At 46.9% G+C, this 18,948-nt stretch overlaps 1 protein-coding gene across 1 annotated transcript in view; it reads left to right on the top strand.

Moving 5' to 3' along the window:
• The window catches only part of eda (ectodysplasin A), a 322,381-nt gene that overhangs the window by 15,915 nt on the left and 287,518 nt on the right, over positions 1 to 18,948 (top strand). The window lies entirely within an intron of this gene.

The following is an 18,948-nucleotide window of genomic DNA, read 5'->3' as shown; positions in this document are numbered from 1 at the left end:
ACTAAAATTAGCAGCAGTACCTCCTGAGCTAAGGTAGTCTGCTCCTGATCGCTGTTCAGTGACTGGAGTTGGGAAGCATGTTTAGGAGGACGTTTGGTGTGGACAGTATTGGGCTCCGCTATGATGTCCCCAACAGTCACACCAACTGAAGGTGCACATGCAAAGAATATCTGCTTGTGTGCGGTCTGCATCCATGGAATAGTATTCGTGTGAGTCATTCACTTCAAGGGGGAAGAGCAATTTTTTTAATTACAGGGGAAATCCTGTTTTTAAACATGATCATTTTAGTAAAGAAAGTTTTTAGATTTAAATTAATCGTATAATCTTTGGATTTAAACATTATACATCTTCAAGTGGTACACATCTCCACTCTGCTAACGGAGATCCAGCAGAAGTCTTCCAAATGGATTGTTAAAGGTATGATCTTGAGGTGGAGTAAAGTTATCCACAGACCTTCTGCTGAAGGCCTCAATTTCAACCAGTGGCTTGCTCAAAGGTCACTCCGCAACATATGGCATTATGGAGTGAGGGAATATGGATTTATAACTGAGTGTCCCTATAGGTGCACTCCTAAGGGACAGTTGACTAAAAGCTTGGTCAAAGAGCTGGGTTTTAAGAAGCGTCTTAAAGAAAGAAATTCTACCACTGTAGGCAGTTGTGGTGTTGGCTTATATGCAGTGTTGGGCTAGCAAGACTGAGGCACTCCATTACAACCATACCAATACGATAGCAAAATACTGCAGATGCTGGAAATCCGAAATAACAACAGAAAATGCTGGAAAAACTCAGCAGGCCAGGCAACATCCGTGGAGAGAAATTTGAGTTGACGTTTCGGGTCGAAACCCTTTTTCAAAACTGGAAAGGAAATAAAATAGATCGCAGGCAGGGCTGTGATAGAACAAAAGAAGTAAAGAGACATTAAGAGGTATTCAAAACCAGATGAGATGGTGATAGGACAGTGGAGACAAAAGACGGCTCAGATTAGGTGTGAAGTGTACTGGCAGGATGAGAGACAGCTGCCATGTGGGAGAGAGGAAAAAAAAAAGGAAAGGGGGGTGGGGGGAAATAAAAGGGTGGAAAAAAAATATAAGTAAAAAAGTAATAGGGGCCGAGGTTATGATCTGAAATTGTTGAACTCGATATTGAGTCCGGAAGGCTGTAAAGTGCCTAAACCATACCAATCATTGAGCAAGAAGTGTCCAATTTTCTTTATCGGTAGCAAGCCTTACTTAACAACCAGTTAATGCTGTTACTCCTACTCCTAACCCTTTACTAGATATAAAACATTGCCCCGTAATTTGCGGTCAGTGACGACGCGACGGCAATCGCCGCTGACCTCGAAGAAACTTGCGCAGAGATCTCGTGATCTCTGGCAAAACGTGCGATTGATTGTAGCGCTGTCAATGGGAGATTCCTAGCGTGATGCAGCCACGATGTCATCAAGCTGTCGAACATTGAGCACCAATCCCCTAAGTCGTCTGCACAGCCACATTGTGAGGGAAAAGGGAGAAAGAGAGGGGAAAAAAACCCTGATTTCCCCCCCCCCCACCCATTTGACGTGCTGGTTAGTCGAGAACTCTGCGCAGTTACTGTTCTCGCATGTCCACTGAATATTCCTTACAACCGTGCTCCTCAACAACAACAACAACAACAGCAACTTGCATTTATGTAGCACCTTTTAACGTCGTAAAACATCCCAAGGCTCTTCACAGGAGTGTTAGCAAAAAGAATTTGACACTGAGCACGAGATATTGGGACAGGTGATCAAAAGCTGGTCAAAGAGCTGCGTTTTAAGAAGCGCCTTAAAGAAAGACGTGAATTTGTAAAGTTTTAAAAGAGAGAGAGAGAGAGCCGGTGAGGTTTAGGGAGGGAATTCCAGAGCTTAGGGCCTGGACAGCTGAAGGCATGACCACCAATGATAAAAATCAGGGATGCGCAAGAGGCCGGAATTGGAGGAGCACAGGGCTGGAGGAGGTTAGAGATAGGGTTTTATGCAAAGTCATGAACAAATCAAAAGTCAATGAACACCCCTGCCTGCCCCCCCCCCTTCTCCTTTTGAAGCTTCACTTTGTGAACATCATGGGACATACTTGGATTTTTGACTGCTGGCTGTGCTGCATTGTTGATGAGTCTCAGACAGTATTCGGGCAACTCATCGGCAATTTGATGGCAGATCTTTGATTGGGGTGTTGATCTAAGTCAGCACTTTTAGATAATTGCCATGTGGAGGTCACATATTTCTCAAAAGGCAAACAAACTAGAGGAATAATAGTCCTATTTTAATAGGGACGTCCCTTGCTTTACGGAAACTGGAATAGCCCATCTCCTAATTTTATTCCTTTCCCCAAAAAGTGCGGCAACAGTAATGAATTCCAAACATTTTGCAGGCGGACAGGCCATGAACCGAGACCCGGATGTATGGGCGCAGCAAGTTTGCTGAGTGCCACAGATGTCCCTCACTCCTGATGTGGGGATGCCCGATAAGCATAATGGATACAAAAATGAATGGAGAAGTGTTGAATTTGTCAGCATTGACATTCCTCACGTTGCTGCTCACAAATCAAGAGAAATGAAGTACACTGGTTTAGACTACTTCACGATTTTTGGCTGCATTTGTTCTCTGGTTACATCATGCTGTATGTAACATTCGTTACATGACAAAATTCAAGTTCGATAAATGACTTGCGAAGCTGGCCAAAGTTCTGCATCTTGCACTAATTTCAGCAATAGTGGAGTTCTGTATTTGTGCCATTAACCTCTGCTCTTTTCACACTTGGTTTAGTGATCAACTGGAACTCTAGGGAAAAGAGCAGAGGTTAATGATTTCAGCATTAATCTCGGGAAGGCGCCGAACACCCGAGTCTCTTCGCCGGGAGCAAGCGGAAGCCAAGCGCAAGGAGCGCAAGGAGCGCACGTCAACCCAAGCACCCCACCCACCGTCTGCCCCACCTGTGACAGAGACTGTAGGTCCCACATTGGACTCATCAGTCACCTGCAAACTCATTTTTAATGTGGAAGCAAGTCATCCTCGGTTCCGAGGGACTGCCTAAGAAGAAGAATCTCAATACATTTTCATGGAGAGGTTGACTGTCTACATAATGAATGTCACTATATCCGAGCAGAGCTTTCAACATCATATCCTCTGTCACACACAACGTCTACTTCCATCTCGAACATTGTCTTTCTCTGCCCCTGCTGAAACCCTCGGGCATTCTTTTGTCACCTCCAAATGCGATTATTCTAATGCTCTCCTAGTTGGTCACCCATCCTCCACACTCTGTAAACTTCAGCTCATACAAAACTCTGCTGCCTGCATCCTATCCCACACCAAGCCCTGCTCACCCATCACTAGTATCCTTGCTGACCTACATTTGGCTTCCTGTCCCCCGACACTTTCAATTAAAAATTCTCACCCTTTTTGTTTAAATCCCTTCATGGCCCTTCCCCATCCCATCTCTGTAACCCCCTCCCCACACCGCCAACCCCCAGTACTCTGAGCCTTTGGCTCTGGCTTCTTGTGCACCACCCCCCCCCCCCCCCCCCCCCCAACTCCCTTCAGCCAGTTAAATCCCAATCTCTGGAATTTCAATCCCTAAACCCCTCTGCCTTTCCACCTTTAAGACCCACCTTAAAACTCGCATATTTAATCATTGAGCCAAGGCTACCCTTTTCTTTACATCTTTGGTACATTTTTCCGGTGTTAAAGGCGCTATATAAATAAACATATGTTGCTGCTGTGTGCACATTGGTTGCTGCACTTCGCTGGATTACACTTCATTGGCTGTGAAGCGTTTTGGGACGTCGTAAAGCGCGCTATAGAAATGCAGGTCTTTCCAAGTGGAAAACGACATGAACCTGAATGGGATGGGCCAAGTGCTCAGCCAGATAGGAAAATGGCAACTTGCATGGTGGTGGTGGTGCTGCTGCCACCTGAGGAACCCATGAAAACCACACTATGATGTAGAATTCCCCACTTGGGTGGAGAAAATGTTTTCCCCCCCCCCCCACCCCAGCTCTTTTGCCATGTGCTACAGCCCTCACTATTTCCCCCACCCCACCAGCCACCCAATCCAAATGCCAGAATTTCCCCTGATGGCTTCCCAACTCTCTCAATCTGGCTGTACCACTGCCTCTTGAACCAGTGCTTCACTCATGGCAGTGGCAGCTCTTGTAGACTGGCAGCTGCCAAAGTCGGGGCTGCTGCGGTAGCACTGTGAAGCGGACGGTAACTGGTGGGTGGGCCCACCCACCAGTGCAAAGATCTGCAGCTTTAAATACTAGGGAAAATACCTCTAAGTTACTCCTGTCTACCCAGTGTAACTCGGGCAGAATGGTACAGGCCTTCCTATAATACTGCAGGAAACTGCCACAGTGATCTGCAGTACGTGAGCAGGGAAAGCAAACCAGATAAAGGCAAATAAGGTGGAAAGTGTATGTAGGGTAAATTAGTATTGTTGCCTGAACCAAGCTAATAAAAGAGGAAAATCTATCGTGCTGAATTGTCATGTACATTTGGAATTTACAAGAGATATCTGCAAACTTGTCAGCATCTCGGTAGTCCTTTATCATGTTTTATGCTTTGAAATTACTAGTCGGAGGTTGCATTTTGTGTGGAACATCAAACACACACTCCCCCATCACTACCCCCACCCCCACTGAAGCTCTGCTCCAGACCTGAATAAGGAGTGCTGCCTGTTCCGATTGCTGTGGGGGTGGGGGGGTTAAACACAAATGTTTGCTTCAGGCCGGCTTGGACTTTAAACTAGAATACAGCAGCAGTGAGTGAGTGAGGCACAAGGAAATCTACTGTTCTCTCTTTTTATGTAGAATAATAATGGGGCTATTCACAATAATCCATCCAGTTTTTGTTAAAAGATGATTGGCAATTGAATCCGGGAGGGAGGGGTAAGTAAAGTTAGTCACAATTCTTTCCTCAGACCCTAAGTAAAACATAAATTTTAATTTATGAAACTCCATGGAATTGAAGGTGAAACCCTACCCCCCCCCCCCCCCCCCAAAAAAAAAAAGTGGGCCGTGTATCTCCATCTCGCGCTCGCTCTTGCGGGCCATTTTTCTCTTCCCCCCCCCCCCCCAAAATCTCTTTTCTAATGACTGTGTTACGCCCTCATTCAACTAAGTGTCTCCATGGAACAATGACCGTATGTCTGTTTAATCATTATGGTGAAAAGAGGGAGATCTTCCAAGGGTGCAGACCACAGTTCATCTAGCAGCATCCCCCCCCGCCCCCCCCCCCCCAAATGGGCTGACGTTCGCTTGCCTAGACTTACACATAGAGTGCCGACTTAGGTGCGGTACTAAGGCTGCTAACCCCCCTGTAACAGATTAGTGCTAAAATACTGTAATTGAGAAGATGGTTTGCTTGAAATAAAATGGTGCAAGTTTTTTTGTTTTCAAATTTGCTACAGAATCTGCATTCACCAAACTGACTGCTGTACCAGATTCTTTCCCATGACCTCCGAACTGTGGAACATTTTGTGATGAAATAGAATTTATGGATTGGTAGCCTTGAGAGGATTGCGCCCCAAGAGGGAAGCTGGGTGCTACTGAAAGCGCCCCGCATCCCTCTTGGGGCGGTGCGAGTCAATGTGCTGCGGTATTGCGGGCCTTCCTCTCCTTAAAGGGGAGGGGCCATGCGCAGCGCGACCTGGGGCTGAGCTGGGCTCCCGGGGATCGGGAGTGCCGGCAAGAGTCCAGTACTCGAAGTGCCGGACTCATGGAGCGCAGCCAGCACTCCATGGTGGGGGGGGAGATACTGGCAGGAGGCCAGCAACAAAAATGGCTGCCCCGCACCGCGCCTTTAAATTGTGCCTCCCCGGCCGCAGGTAGGCCTCCCTGACCCATCGGACATAGCGTCCGGCAGTAAGTCAGGGCGCGCTCCCGAAGATCGTGGCCGGGGCGCTGCACACGGCGATGTCATCGCCGGCGGGGCGCTACCAGTTAGCGCCACCGCTAACCTCCCACCGAATTTCACGGGAGGTGTGGGTGGCGCAGCATCTGGGCGCTAACGGGAGGCACAAAGCAACCCAATTTTTCCCCCCCTAGAGTTTTAAATTGGAACACTTCCTCACCAACTACAAAATGTGCTTTAAAAATAAACTGTAATTTAATTACCAGTCGGCTGCCTTTTAAAGAAATATACTAAAATGTTAATGGACAGGCGCCGTTACTTGCACGTATACTTTCTAACTTTCTACGGGCTTTTGCACTGGAAGTTCCTGTCCGCAAACCATCCAAAAAGCGCAGCCTCTGTGGACAGGGCCAGCAACTATGTATCTCCTTAACCAATCCGATTGAAGAATTATTAATGAGCAGCGCAGAGTCTAAACCGGGAAGTGTAAGTTAGAATAGTGAATTAAATGTCAAACCAAGTACAGAAAGTAATATATTGAGAGGAAAAGAAAGATTGGATTAAGGAAGAGAGAGATAAGAAACGGAAAAAGTTTTAAAAAAAAATCAAGTTTTTATTTTAAATCTCCAACAATAATTAAAAACTGAAGGAATGAGACTCCACACTTATAAAAGTTAATTTTCGTGCCAGAGAGGTTGTTTGGCAGTAATTAAGACTTACCATACAGTTAAATGGGTACTTGCACTGAATGGACAAGTCCTAACCTTTTCTGACGCGTTTAGTCCATCAGGTATGTACAGGAGCTTCGTGCCATCCAATGTATTTGAATGGTGAGTCTCACCGAGATACCATTATCGCACCGCTTTTGGAAGTGCAGGACATCTCTGACAGCAGCTTCCTGATTTCTGCGTTTAACGGCGCATGTGTGGTCGCTGGAAGTTGCTGTCGGATTTTCAGCGCTATTGGCCTCATTGTTATTGCTACTGCACAATCTGACTCACTGTATAGCAAACTAATGTCATTTGCAATTGCTGTCATCTGTTGAGATGGGGAAAGGTCTAGTGAAGAAAATATAGCTGTTTCAAAGCACTATCCCTTTGTTTACAAAGATGGTAACAGTTAGTTTGACTTCTTCAAAGAGATTGCTTGAACCTCAAAAGGGAAAATATCCTTGAAACTAGAACATCTTCTAATGTTTATGATCCAAAAATAGAGAGCATGATGTAACTGAAGAGGACTAAAGCAACTTCAGGAAGACATTGGTAGTCAACTGAACAAGGATATTGGTTAAATTTAATGTGGAGAAATGTGAGGCGATTTATTTTGGAAGAAACTATTCAATGTACCACATTCACTAAATTGTAACTTTAAAAAAAAATAGAAAAGGAGGGAAACTTGGAGAGGTTCAGAAACACAAATCTTAAAATAGTGGGAGAACAAACTGATTAAATTTTTTTAATGGAATCTTGGGTATTTTAGAATACAAAAGCAGAGGTAATGCTAAACCTATATTGGTTAGGCTACAGTTAGAAAATTGTGTCCTATTTTTGGTGCCTTACTTTAGTAAGGAGATTAAGACCTTGGAGAAGGGTGAAAAATATCAAGTCTGTGGAAGGGGTGTAGAAGAGTTTCACTAAAATGATCCCAGGTATGAGGAGAAAGTGGGTCTCTTTTTATTAGAAGATTAAGAGGGAATCTGTTAGTGTTCAAAATTGGGAGGTTTGATTTAAGGAAAGCTCTCTTCACTGGTCAGTGAGTTGGCAACTAGAGAACAAGGGGGCAAAATTGGGTCGTGCCCCCTTTGGGGTGCTAACTTCGCCAGGGCACTAAAGTTAGTGCCCCTGTGCCCAAAATTCACTGGTAGCGCCCCAAGAGGGAGACGGGGTGCTACTGGAAGCACCCTGCCTCCCTCTTGGGACGCTGTGAGTGAATATTGCAGCGCAACGTGTAACAGTGCCACACGCTGAGGCATGTCGAGCCGCGGTACTGCAGGCCTTCCTTCCCCTTTTTTAAAGGGTGGGACCTAGCGCAGAGCGACCCGGAGCCCAGCTGGGCCACCAGGGATCGGGAGTGCCGGCAAAAGAGCCCGGCACTCGAGAGAAGTGCAGGGCTCACGGAGCGCAACCAGCACCCCGTAGGGGGGCTGCACAGAAGGCCGGGACAGCAACGGGGGCAGGTGCTGGCAGGCGACCAGCAACAAAAATGACTGCCCGGCACCTCCCCTTCAATTTGCGCTGCCCCGGCCACAGGTAGGCCCCCCCCTGACCCTGTCGGACATGGCGTCCAGCGGTAAGTCAGGGGGCGCTACCAAAGATCGCAGCTGGGGCGCTGTGTACGGTGACGACGGCCCGCTGAATTTTGTGGGAGGCGCTAATGGTGTCGCGCCCAGGCGCTAGTTGCTTTGCGCCCCGTTAGCGCCCTCTGAGGCGCAAATCAACCGAATTTTCCCCCACAAATGTTTATAACCATTGCCAAAAGGAAAAATTAGGAGAATTTTTTGTTGCTAGGACATGGAAGGTGGAAACAGAATCCATAGTAACTTTTAAAAGGAAAGTGGATTAATGCATGAAAGAGATTTAAAAGGGTATGAGGAAAAGGGAAACGAGTGGGACTAAGTGGATAGCTCTTCAGAGCTCTTCAAAAAACTATAGTAGGGTCTTCCATGTACTGTACTCTGGAAGTTGTCCCTAAGGCAAGTCATTGGCCTACCTGTACTGTAGCAAGATTCCTGGTCTACTGTCAGTGATAGACTAACACATTAACTGCACATGTCCTCATTTGAGGAATCACATACAATTGAAAATATTCAAGTTATGAAAATTAAGACAACAATTTTAGACATCAATACTGTGAACAATTGGAGCAGTAAATCTAAGTATAACAGCCATCCACTAAATTGAACACAATAATCAGCAAGTCACTCTTGTACAACATGCATGAGATAATAGGTATATTATGAAAGTAATGTATGATCTTCTTCTTCTTAGGCAGTCCCTCGGAACTGAGGATGATTTGCTTCCACATTAAAAATGAGCTTGCAGGTGACTGATTAGTCCAATGCGGGACCTACAGTCTCTGTCACAGGTGGGGCAGACGGTGGTTGAAGGGGCGGGTGGGTGGGGTGCTTGGGTTGACGTGCGCTGCTTGCTCCTGGTGAAGAGACTCGAGGTGTTCGGCGTCTTCCCGGATGCTTCTCCTCCACTTTATGCGGTCTTGGGCCAGGGATTCCCAGGTATCTCTGCAACTGAAGAACAAATCAGTGCATTTTTGAAACTAATTATGATCATAAATAGAGCATATGATAACTAATATGGAGCATCCTATTGCCACAGGGCAGCATGCCCAGCCAGACTGTTGTTGCTTTGATATTACATTTTTGTGTCTTATGCACATGTTGGCATACCTCCATCTTTCGGATGAGATGTTAAATCGAGGCCCTATCTGCTCTCAGGTGGATGTAAAAGATCCCATGACACTATTTTGAAGAAGGGTAGGGGAGTTCTCCCAGGTATCCTGGCCAATATTTCTCCCTCAATCAACACCACTAAAAAGAAACAGATTATCTGATCATTTGCTGTTTTGGGACCTTGCTGTGCACAAATTGGCTTTTTAAAAATTCATTCATGGAACGTGGGCGTCGCTGGGAAGGCCAACATTTATTGCCCATCCCTAATTGCCCTTCAAGGTGGTAGTGAGCCGCCTGCCATGAGGTGAAAGTACTTCCACAGTGCTGTTAGGCAGGGAGTTCCAGGATTTTGATTCAATGACGATGAAGGAACGACGATGTATTTCCAAGTCGGGATAGTGTGTGACTTGGAGGGGAACTTGCAGGTGGTGGTGTTCCCATGTGCCTGCTGCCCTTGTCCTTCTAGGTGGTAGAGGTTGCGGGTTTGGGAGGTGCTGTCGAAGAAGCCTTAGCAAGTTGCTGCAGTGCATCTTATAGATGGTACACACTGCAGTCATGGTGCGCCGGTGGCGGAGGGAGTGAATGTTTAAGGTGGTGGATGGGGTACCAATCAAGCGGGCTGCTTTGTCCTGGATGGTGTCGAGCTTCTTGAGTGTTGTTGGAGCTTCACTCATCCAGGCAAGTGGAGAGTATTTCATCACACTCCTGACTTGTGCCTTGTAGATGGTGGAAAGGCTTTGGGGAGTCGAGAGGTGAGACACTCGCCACAGAATATCCAGCCTCTGACTTGCTCTTGTAGCCACAGTATTTATGTGGCTGGTCTGATTAATGATCTGGTCAATGGTGACACCCCCAGGATGTTGACGGTGGGGGATTCAGCGATGGTAATCCCATTGAATGTCATGTGGAGGAGGCTAGACTCTTGTTGGAGATTGCCATTGCCTGGCAGTTGTGTGGCACGAATGTTATTTGTCACTAATCAGCACAAGCCTGAATATTGGCCAGGTCCTGCAGCATTCAAGCATGGACTGCTTCATTATCTGAAGTTGCGAATAGAACTGAACAATGTGCAATCATCAGCGAATATCCCCACTTCTGACCTATGATGGAGGGAAGGTCATTGAGGGAAGATTGCTTGATTGGCACCACATTCACCACGTTAAACATTCACTCCCTCCACCACTGGCGCACCGTGGCTGCAGTGTGTACCATCTACAAGATGTTCTGCAGCAACTCGCCAAAGCTTCTACGACAGCACCTCCCAAATTATAGACCTCTATCACCTAGATGGACAAGGCCAGCAGGCAAATGGGAACACCATCACCTGCAAATTCCCCTCCAAGTCACACATCATCCTGACTTGGAAATATATCGCTTTTCCTTTATCATCGCTGGGTCAAAATCCTGGAACTCCCTCCCTAACAGTCCGTAGGAGTACCTTCACCTCAATGACCTGAAGATGGTTGGGCCTAGGACACTGTCGTGATGAACTCCTGCTGCCATGTCTTGGGGCTGAGATGATTGGCCTCCAACAGCCACAACTACCTTCCTTTGTGCTAGGTATGACTCCAGCCAGCGGAGAGTTTTCCCCTGATTCCCATTGACTTCAATTTTACTGGGGCTCCTTGTTGCCACACTCGGTCAAATGTTGCCTTGATATCAAGGGCAGTCACTCTCTCCTCACCTCTACAATTTGGCTCTTTTGTCCATGTTTGGACCAAGGCTGTAATGAGGTCTGGAACAGAGTGATCCTGGGGGTACCCAAACTGAGCATTGATGAGCAGATTATTGACGAGAGAGTGCTGCTTTAATACTACTGTGATGACATCTTCCATCACTTTGCTGATGATTGAGAGTAGGCTGATGGGGTGGTAATTGACTGGATTGAATTTCTCCTGCTTTTTGTGGACCGGACATACCTGGGCAAATTTCCGCTTGTCAGGTAGTTGCCAGTGTTGTAACTGTACTGGAACAGCTTGGCTAGAGGCGCAGCTAGTTCTGGAGCACAAGTCTTCAGCGGTGCAGCCGGGAAGTAGTGGGGCCCGTAGTCTTTGCTGTGTCCAGTGTGCTCAGCCCTTTCTTGACATCACGTGGAGTGAATCGAATTGACTGAAGACTGGCTTCTGTGATGGTGGGGACCTCGGGAGGAGGCTGAGATGGATCACCCACTCGGCACTTCTGGCTGAAGATGGTTGCAAACGCTTCAGCCTTGTCTGTTGTCTATTGTACTCGTGTGCTGGGCACTGCCAGCATTGAGGATGGTGATGTTCATGGAGACTCCGCCTCCCGTTAGTTGTTTAATTGTCCTCCACCATTCACAACTAGATGTGGCAGGACTGCAGCGCTTTGATCTGAACAATTGGTTGTGGGATCGCTTAGCTCTGTTTCTGCTGTTTAGCATGCATGTAGTCCTGTGTTGTAGCTTCACCAGGTTGGCACCTCATTTTTAGGTACGCCTGGTGCTGCTTCTGGCATGCTCTTCTACACTCTTCATTGAACCAGGGTTGGTCCCCTGGCTTGATGGTAATGGTGGCGTGAGCGGCATGTCGGGCCATGAGGTTACAGATTGTGGTGGAATACAATTCTGCTGCTGTTGATGGCCCACAGCACCTCATGGATGCTCAGTTTTGAGCTGCTAGAACTATTCTGAATCTATCCCATTTAGTACCGTGCTGGTGCCACACAACATGATGGAGGGTGTCCTCAGTGTGAAGATGGGACTTTGTCTACCAATACTGTCGTGCCCAGATGCACCTGCAACAGGTAGCTTAGTGAGGACGAGATCAAGTAAGTTTCCCTCGTATTGGTTCTCTCACTATCTGCCGCAGGCCCAGTCTGGCAGCTCTCGCTCTCGCTCTTCGTTTCCACCCCCCCCACCGGCTCTCTTTTTTCCCCCCCCCACCCCTCTGGCTATTGCTCTTTCTCCCCCCCACCCCCCCCCTCTAGCTCTTGTCTCCTTTCCCCCCCCCCCCCCCCCCCCCGGCTCTTGCTCTTCTCCCCCACCCCCCAGCTCTTCCCTTCCCTCTCCCACCACCCCCCCTCTGGCTCTTGTCCCCCCCCCCGCCCCACCTTGGCTCTTGCTCTTCCCTTCCCTCTTTCTCCCCCCCCCCCTTCCTGGCTCTTGCTCTTCCCTCCCCCCCCCTCTCTCTTGGAAGCTTATTGGTAATGAAACATTTTTTTTGTTATACTGACTCAAATTGCTCACAGACTCTTTTTTACAAGTGGCGTGCTAGCAGTCTGTTTAGCTACTTGAACATTCTTTATGACCTACCTCATTTCAACGTTCCTCAAAATTATTCAAGCTGTCATTCAGTAGTTACACAGTAAATGTGACTCCCACCCTATCCTCTAAATATCTGGGCCTAAAAATTCGGTTGCTTTGCGCCTCCCGTTAGCCCACTAAGGGGTGCAAAGCAACTAGCGCCCAGGCGCGGTGGTGTCGCCAACGAGCGGGAGGTTAGGGGCGGCAGCAACCGTCAGCGCCCCGGCCGCGATCTTGGGTAGCGCCCCCAGACTTACCGCCGGACGCTATTTATGTAGCACCTTTCATGATGTCTCAAAGTGCTTTGCAGCCAATTTTTGAAGTGCATTTCCTACTGATGTGATGCAGGAAATGTGGCAGCCAATTTGCGTGCAGCAAGCTCCCACAAACAGCAATGGTAGATTTTAAAGAGCGACTTGAGGAGAGAGAGCGAGGCGGAGAGGTTTAGGGAGAGAATTCCAGAGCTTAGGGCCTCGGCAGCTGAATGACCAGGTAATGGCCCAGAAATTCGGGTCGGGGGCTTCCCGCGGGTGTAAGCCCCCGACCTGCACTTACCTACTGCGCCGGCCGTTGAGCTGTGGGCCCGCATGGGATTCCGACCCTGGGCCGCCTCCAACTGCCGGTGCGCAGTGCTTGCGTATCCCGGGGCGCAGTTAGTTTGATGTGTCTCCTGGGATCCCGTGGGCCATGGAGAGCCAATGGTAGCAGGGAATGCTTCATTCAAGACCTGTCAAACCTATAAATACTATAAGCCCCAAAACATCACTAAATCTTCAAATAATTTTTTTTTTAATCACATTTTTAAAATAACTATAAATTACATGAAATAACTTTTAAACAATTTAAATTTTTGAAAAAAATAATTACATTTCCTAACAGGGCTAAAAATAAACTTACCTTTCTTTAAAATATTTAAAAATAATAAACTTGTGGAAAAAAAAAGGTTTTAATTTTAATTAATTCACCACTTACCTTGTGAAAAGCAGGCCTTGCACCTGCTTTTTAAAAGTGTAACTCCTGGAGTCTTACCCTCCCAGAACAAACTGGAAAAAAAAACGTAAGTTCGATGCGCTCGCGCAGCCTCTCCTGTGCACGTGTTCCACCTCTCAACCCCTTCTTTCAGGGGAACGGAAGTGCCGGCTTCCCGCGCATGCGCAGTGCATGCACAAAACCGTCACTTCCATTGGGCTTATGGGTAAGTACCCTGTGCGTACTCACCCGTGGAGACCCGAATTTCTGGGCCAATGTTTTTTTTAATGATGTTGGTTGAGGGATAAATATTGGCCCAGGACACCAGGGAGAACTCCACTGCTTTTCTTTGAAATAGTGCCATAGGGCCTTTTACATCCACCTGAGAGGGCAGATGGGTCTTCGTTTTTAAAGTCTCATCCGAAAGACAGCACCTCTGATGGTGCAGCGCTTCCTCAGTACTGCACTGCAGTGCCAGCCTAGCTTTATGTGCTCAAGTCCCTGGAGTGGGAGGGGGAATGGGTCCCTCGGCGGAGGGGAGGGGGAATGGGTCCATTGTGGATATTGACGCTTCATCAGAACATAATTCTGACGGGTTTGTAACTGGCCTGTGACTTTTCTTTTTAGGTTCTCCCTGGCCTCCTGTGTGTTTCCAGCATTTTCTATTTCTATACAACAACATGTTGCACTTGTGTGTTGTAGGGCTATATAAATGCAAGTAACTATTGGAGAGATTGGAGATAGGGTGGGGCGGGGCCATGGTGTGATTGGAACGCCAGGATGATCATTTTAAAATCTAGTCGTTGTGTGTAATCATTATTAGGTGCCAAAGAAGAGACACATGATATTACAGGGAATGTAGCTGCTTGGATAGAGAGTTACCTAGGAGACAGAAAGCAAATGATCTAGATAAATGGATCGATTTTGGATTGGTGGGAGGTGGGTAGTGGTGTGCCCAGGGATGTGTGCTGGGGTCTGTTTGGTTTCCATCTATATTAATGTTTAGGACATGGAAATGATACTGACATTTGTTGATGCCAAAAGCAAATTGTGTGCAATTTTACAAAGGAAGAATATAACAGGATTTGGAGACGGAGCAAACAAGTGGGATAGTTAGCTCCAGTCTATGATGTATGGAGTATGATTCTCTGGATCTCCTTCAGACAGTGTAGTCCCTCTCACAATTTAGGCTGTATGTAACTTGAAGCACTATGGTTGGCAACCCAACTAGTGACAATGCAGTAAAGTAAATTAGATTGCAGGGACTATAAGACCCCCCTGCCTAAAGAGATGGTTTTCACCAGCAGATACAGAGGCAGAAAATATAAATTCTGCTGCCAAAGGGAGAGGCTGACATCTTTTGTAGTTACTGATGTGATCAGCTTGCACTACAGAGCAATGCTATGGTTTTGTGTTTACAGCTATGGACATGGTTTTCTCAGTCACTGGGGAAGACAAGTGTCCAGCAACAAAACCACAGACATTGATTTTCAAATACTTCCTGCTTTTAGAGAGTTTTTGTTTTCCTAGGTCTGGATAAAGACTTTATTTTGCTTGTATTTGAAGGCTCATAATAGGAACTTATCTCAAATGATCTCTATCTCCAAGAGTTCTGGCTCGGTAAAGTTATGAAAATTTATCTGTGACTTATTTTCAATTTGAATTTCCCCCCCCCCCCCCCCCCATATTTTCTGCTCTTACAACTGCACTCATCTAAGCAGCCGTTCTCCATAAATGAGGCATCTTCTAGATACGTTAAAGCTGAGGCTCCGCCGCTCCCCTCAAGTGGATGTTAGAGAGCCCCTCTTTCCCTTAGGTTGAAGATGATGAGACCAATTGTAGTGCTGGTTGAGATTTAACTCCATACAAACCAGGGATTGAACCCGTGACCTTCCTGTCTACAGCTGAGAAACACACCATGTGGGAAATGAGCAACAACAGTTACTTGCATTTATATAGCACCTTTTTAACATAGTAAGCCATCCAAGTTGCTTCATAGGAGCATAAACAGACAAAGCTTGGTCAAAGAGGTTGGTTTTAAGGAGTGTCTTAAAGAAGTGGAGAGGTTTAGGGAGACAATTTATGAGATTAGAGCACAAGTGGCTATTGAAATAACCCATTGAAATAGTTATATTTTATATTCAATATTTAGGAGATGGTCAGGCTAAAAAATTAGTATAATTGAGGTGAGATGTTTCTTACTCATTAGGTGACACTGCAACAACAACTTGTATTTATATAGTGCCTTTAACGTAGTAAACCGTCCCAAGGCGCTGCACAGGAGTATTTTAAGACACAAAATTTGACACCGATCCACATAAGGATAAATTAGGGCATAGAAACATAGAAGATAGGAGCAGGAGTAGGCCATTCGGCCCCTCGAGCCTGTTCCGCCATTCAATGTGATCATGGCTGATCATCCAAATTCAATACTCTGTCCCTGCTTTCTCCCCATATCCCTTTAGCCTTAAGAAATACATCTAACTCCTTCTTGAATATATTTTAATGAATTGGCCTCAACTGCCTTGTGTGGTAGAGAATTCCACAGGTTCACCACTCTCTGGGTGAAGAAATTCCTCCTCATCTCAGTCCTAAATGGCTTACCCCTTATCCTTAGACTGTGACCCCTGGATCTGGACTCCCCCACCATTGGGAACATCCTTCCTGCATCTAGTCTGTCCAGTCCTGTTAGAATTTTATAAGTTTCAATGAGATCCCCTCTCATTCTTCTAAACTCTAGCGAATATAAGCCTAATCGACCCAATCTCTCCTCATACGTCATTCCTGCCATCCCAGGTATTAGTCTGGTGAATCTTCGCTGCACTCGCTCCATGGCAAGAACATCCTTCCTCCAGATAAGGCGACCAAAACTGCACACCATACTCAAGATGTGGTCTCACCAAGGCCCTGTACAACTGCAGCAAGACATCCTTGCTCCTGTACTCTAATCCTTTCGCTATGAAGGCCAACATACCTGACGTGCCTCAATAACTTCAAGACTCAAAGTTAGCAGAATAAAACAAAGGCTTTTATTAGCAAAGAAAAGATGCCGGTGGCTGCACCTAGCTTCACCTGGCGTGCTGCTGTTCTACTGCAGGACAAGCCTGGACTTGTCTTAAGTAGGGCCAGGTATGGGCGGAGCCGACACAAAGGGGGCGGTGCCCTATACACAATACAAGGTACAAACACCGGAGCAGGCAATACAATATATACAGTTAACTACAGAGTCTGATGAATGACCTATTTCATCACTATACCATTTGCCGCCTTAACTGCCTGCTGCACCTGCATGCTTACCTTCAGTGACTGGTGCACAAGGACACCCAGGTCTCGTTGCACTTCCCCTTTTCCCAATCTATTGCTGTTCAGATAATAATCTGTCTTCCTGTTTTTGCCACCGAAGTGGATAACCTCGCATTTATATCCACATATGGCAGATGCAGTATAATCACTCAACCTGTCCAAATCATACTGGAGTTTCTCTGCATCCTCCTCACAGCACACACGCCCACCCAGCTTTGTGTCGTCTGCAAACTTGGAGATATTACATCTAGTTCCCTTGTCTAGATCATTTATAAATATTGTGAATAGCTGGGGTCCTAGCACCGATCCCTGCGGTACCTCACTGGTTCTGCCTGCCACTTGGAAAAAGACCCGTTTATTCCAACTCTTTACTCCCTGTCTGCCAACCAGTTCTCTATCCAAGACAGTACTTTACCCCCAATCCCGTGTGCTTTAACTTTGCACGCTAATCTCTTATGCGGGACCTTATCGAAAGCTTGGTCAAAGAGGTAGGTTTTAAGGAGCGCCTTAAAGGAGGAAAGAGAAGTAGAGAGGTTTAGGCAGGGAATTCCAGAGCTTATGGCCTAGGCAACAGAAGGCACAGCCACCAAAGGTTGAGTGATTATAATCAGGGATGCTTGAGGGCAGAATTAGAGGAGCGCAGGTATCTCTGGGTGGGGGGGCGGGGGGTGTTGTAGGGCTGAAGGGGATTGGAGATGGGAAGGGGCGAGGCCATGGAAGGATTTGAAAACAAGGATGAGAATTTTGAAATCGAGGCACTGCTTAACCGGGAGCCAATGTAGGTCAGCGAGCACAGGGGAGATGGGCGAATGGGACTTAGTGCGAGTTAGGACACAGGCAGCCGAGTTTTGGATGACCAAGTTTACATAGGGTGGAATATGGGAGGCCAGTCAGGAGTGCGTTGGAATAGTCCAATCTAGAGGTAACAAAGGCATGGATGAGGGTTTCAACAGCGGATGAGCTCAGGCAAGGGCGGAGACGGGCGATGTTACGGAATGGAAGTATGCTGCGGATATGTGGTCGGAAGCTCATTTCGGGGTCAAATACGACACCAAGGTTGCGAACCGTGTAGTTCAGCCTCAAACAGATGTAAGCTTCATTCTTGTGTTTTATTATGCCCCTTCAACATCTTTCCAACCCCCCCCCACACAAATGGCAAAGAAAACTGCCTGTGCTCCCGTGGCGATTTAGTGAACAAATGTATCTGATACAGAGCGGAGACGTGATGATCAGGAAGGTGCCAGGTTTAAGAGCATCTGGTCTGAGTTAGTTGATGGTTATCCAGTGTCTCCTGCTGGTAAATGTAATTGTGGATTCTGGGGTGAGGCTTTGATCAGGTTTAGTTGCAATTACCCTGCTGACCCCTTAGCCCACCCCCCTCAATTGTTGCTGACATTTATTGTAAAATCCTCATCCTTGTGTTCAAATCCCTCCATGGCCTTGCCCCTTCCTATTTCTGTAATCTCCTCCAACCCTCCGAGATATCTGTGCGCTCCCCCAATTCTGGCCTCTTGAGCATCCCCGATTTTCATCGCCCCCACCATTGGTGGTCGTGCCTTCAGCTGCCTAGGCACTAAGCTAAACCTCTACTGCTCTCTACTTCTCCTCCTTAAGTCGCTCCTTAAAACCTACTGCTTTGACCAAGCTTTTGGTCATCTGTCCTAATATCATGTGGCTCAGTGCTAAATTTTGTCTGAGCATGCTCCTGTGAAGCACCTTGGGATGCTTTTACTACATTAAAGGCGCTATATAAATGAGTGCTACTGCTGTGGCGGCTCATGCATAAAGAATGGCTAAAATAACAGAGTGCTGGAAACACTCAGCAGGTCAGGCACCATTGAGGAGAGAGAAACAGTCAACGTTTCGGGTCAAACCCTTCGTCAGAACTGGAAAAGGTTAGGGAGGAGAGATTTTTAAGCAGGGGCAGGGAGGAGGAGAGGAAAGAACAAAGGGAAGGTCTGTGATAGGATGGAAGGCAGGAGAGATTGACTGGCAAAAGGGATGATGGTGCAAGGCAAAAGAAGAGGCAATGGGACAAGTTAAAAAGCAAAAGATGGCTCTAGACGATGTGTAGATGATAATGGCAGCAACATTAACAGCGACCATGTGAGGAAACGAGAGAAGAATAATATATAAAGA

This window comes from Somniosus microcephalus, chromosome 1, assembly GCF_052327205.1.
Source record: "Somniosus microcephalus isolate GS21.2 chromosome 1, FLI_Smic_1.0, whole genome shotgun sequence".
Classification (NCBI taxonomy): Eukaryota; Metazoa; Chordata; class Chondrichthyes; order Squaliformes; family Somniosidae; genus Somniosus; species Somniosus microcephalus.
The sequence above is the reverse complement of the archived record's forward strand: the minus strand, read 5'-3'. Positions and strand labels throughout refer to the sequence as shown.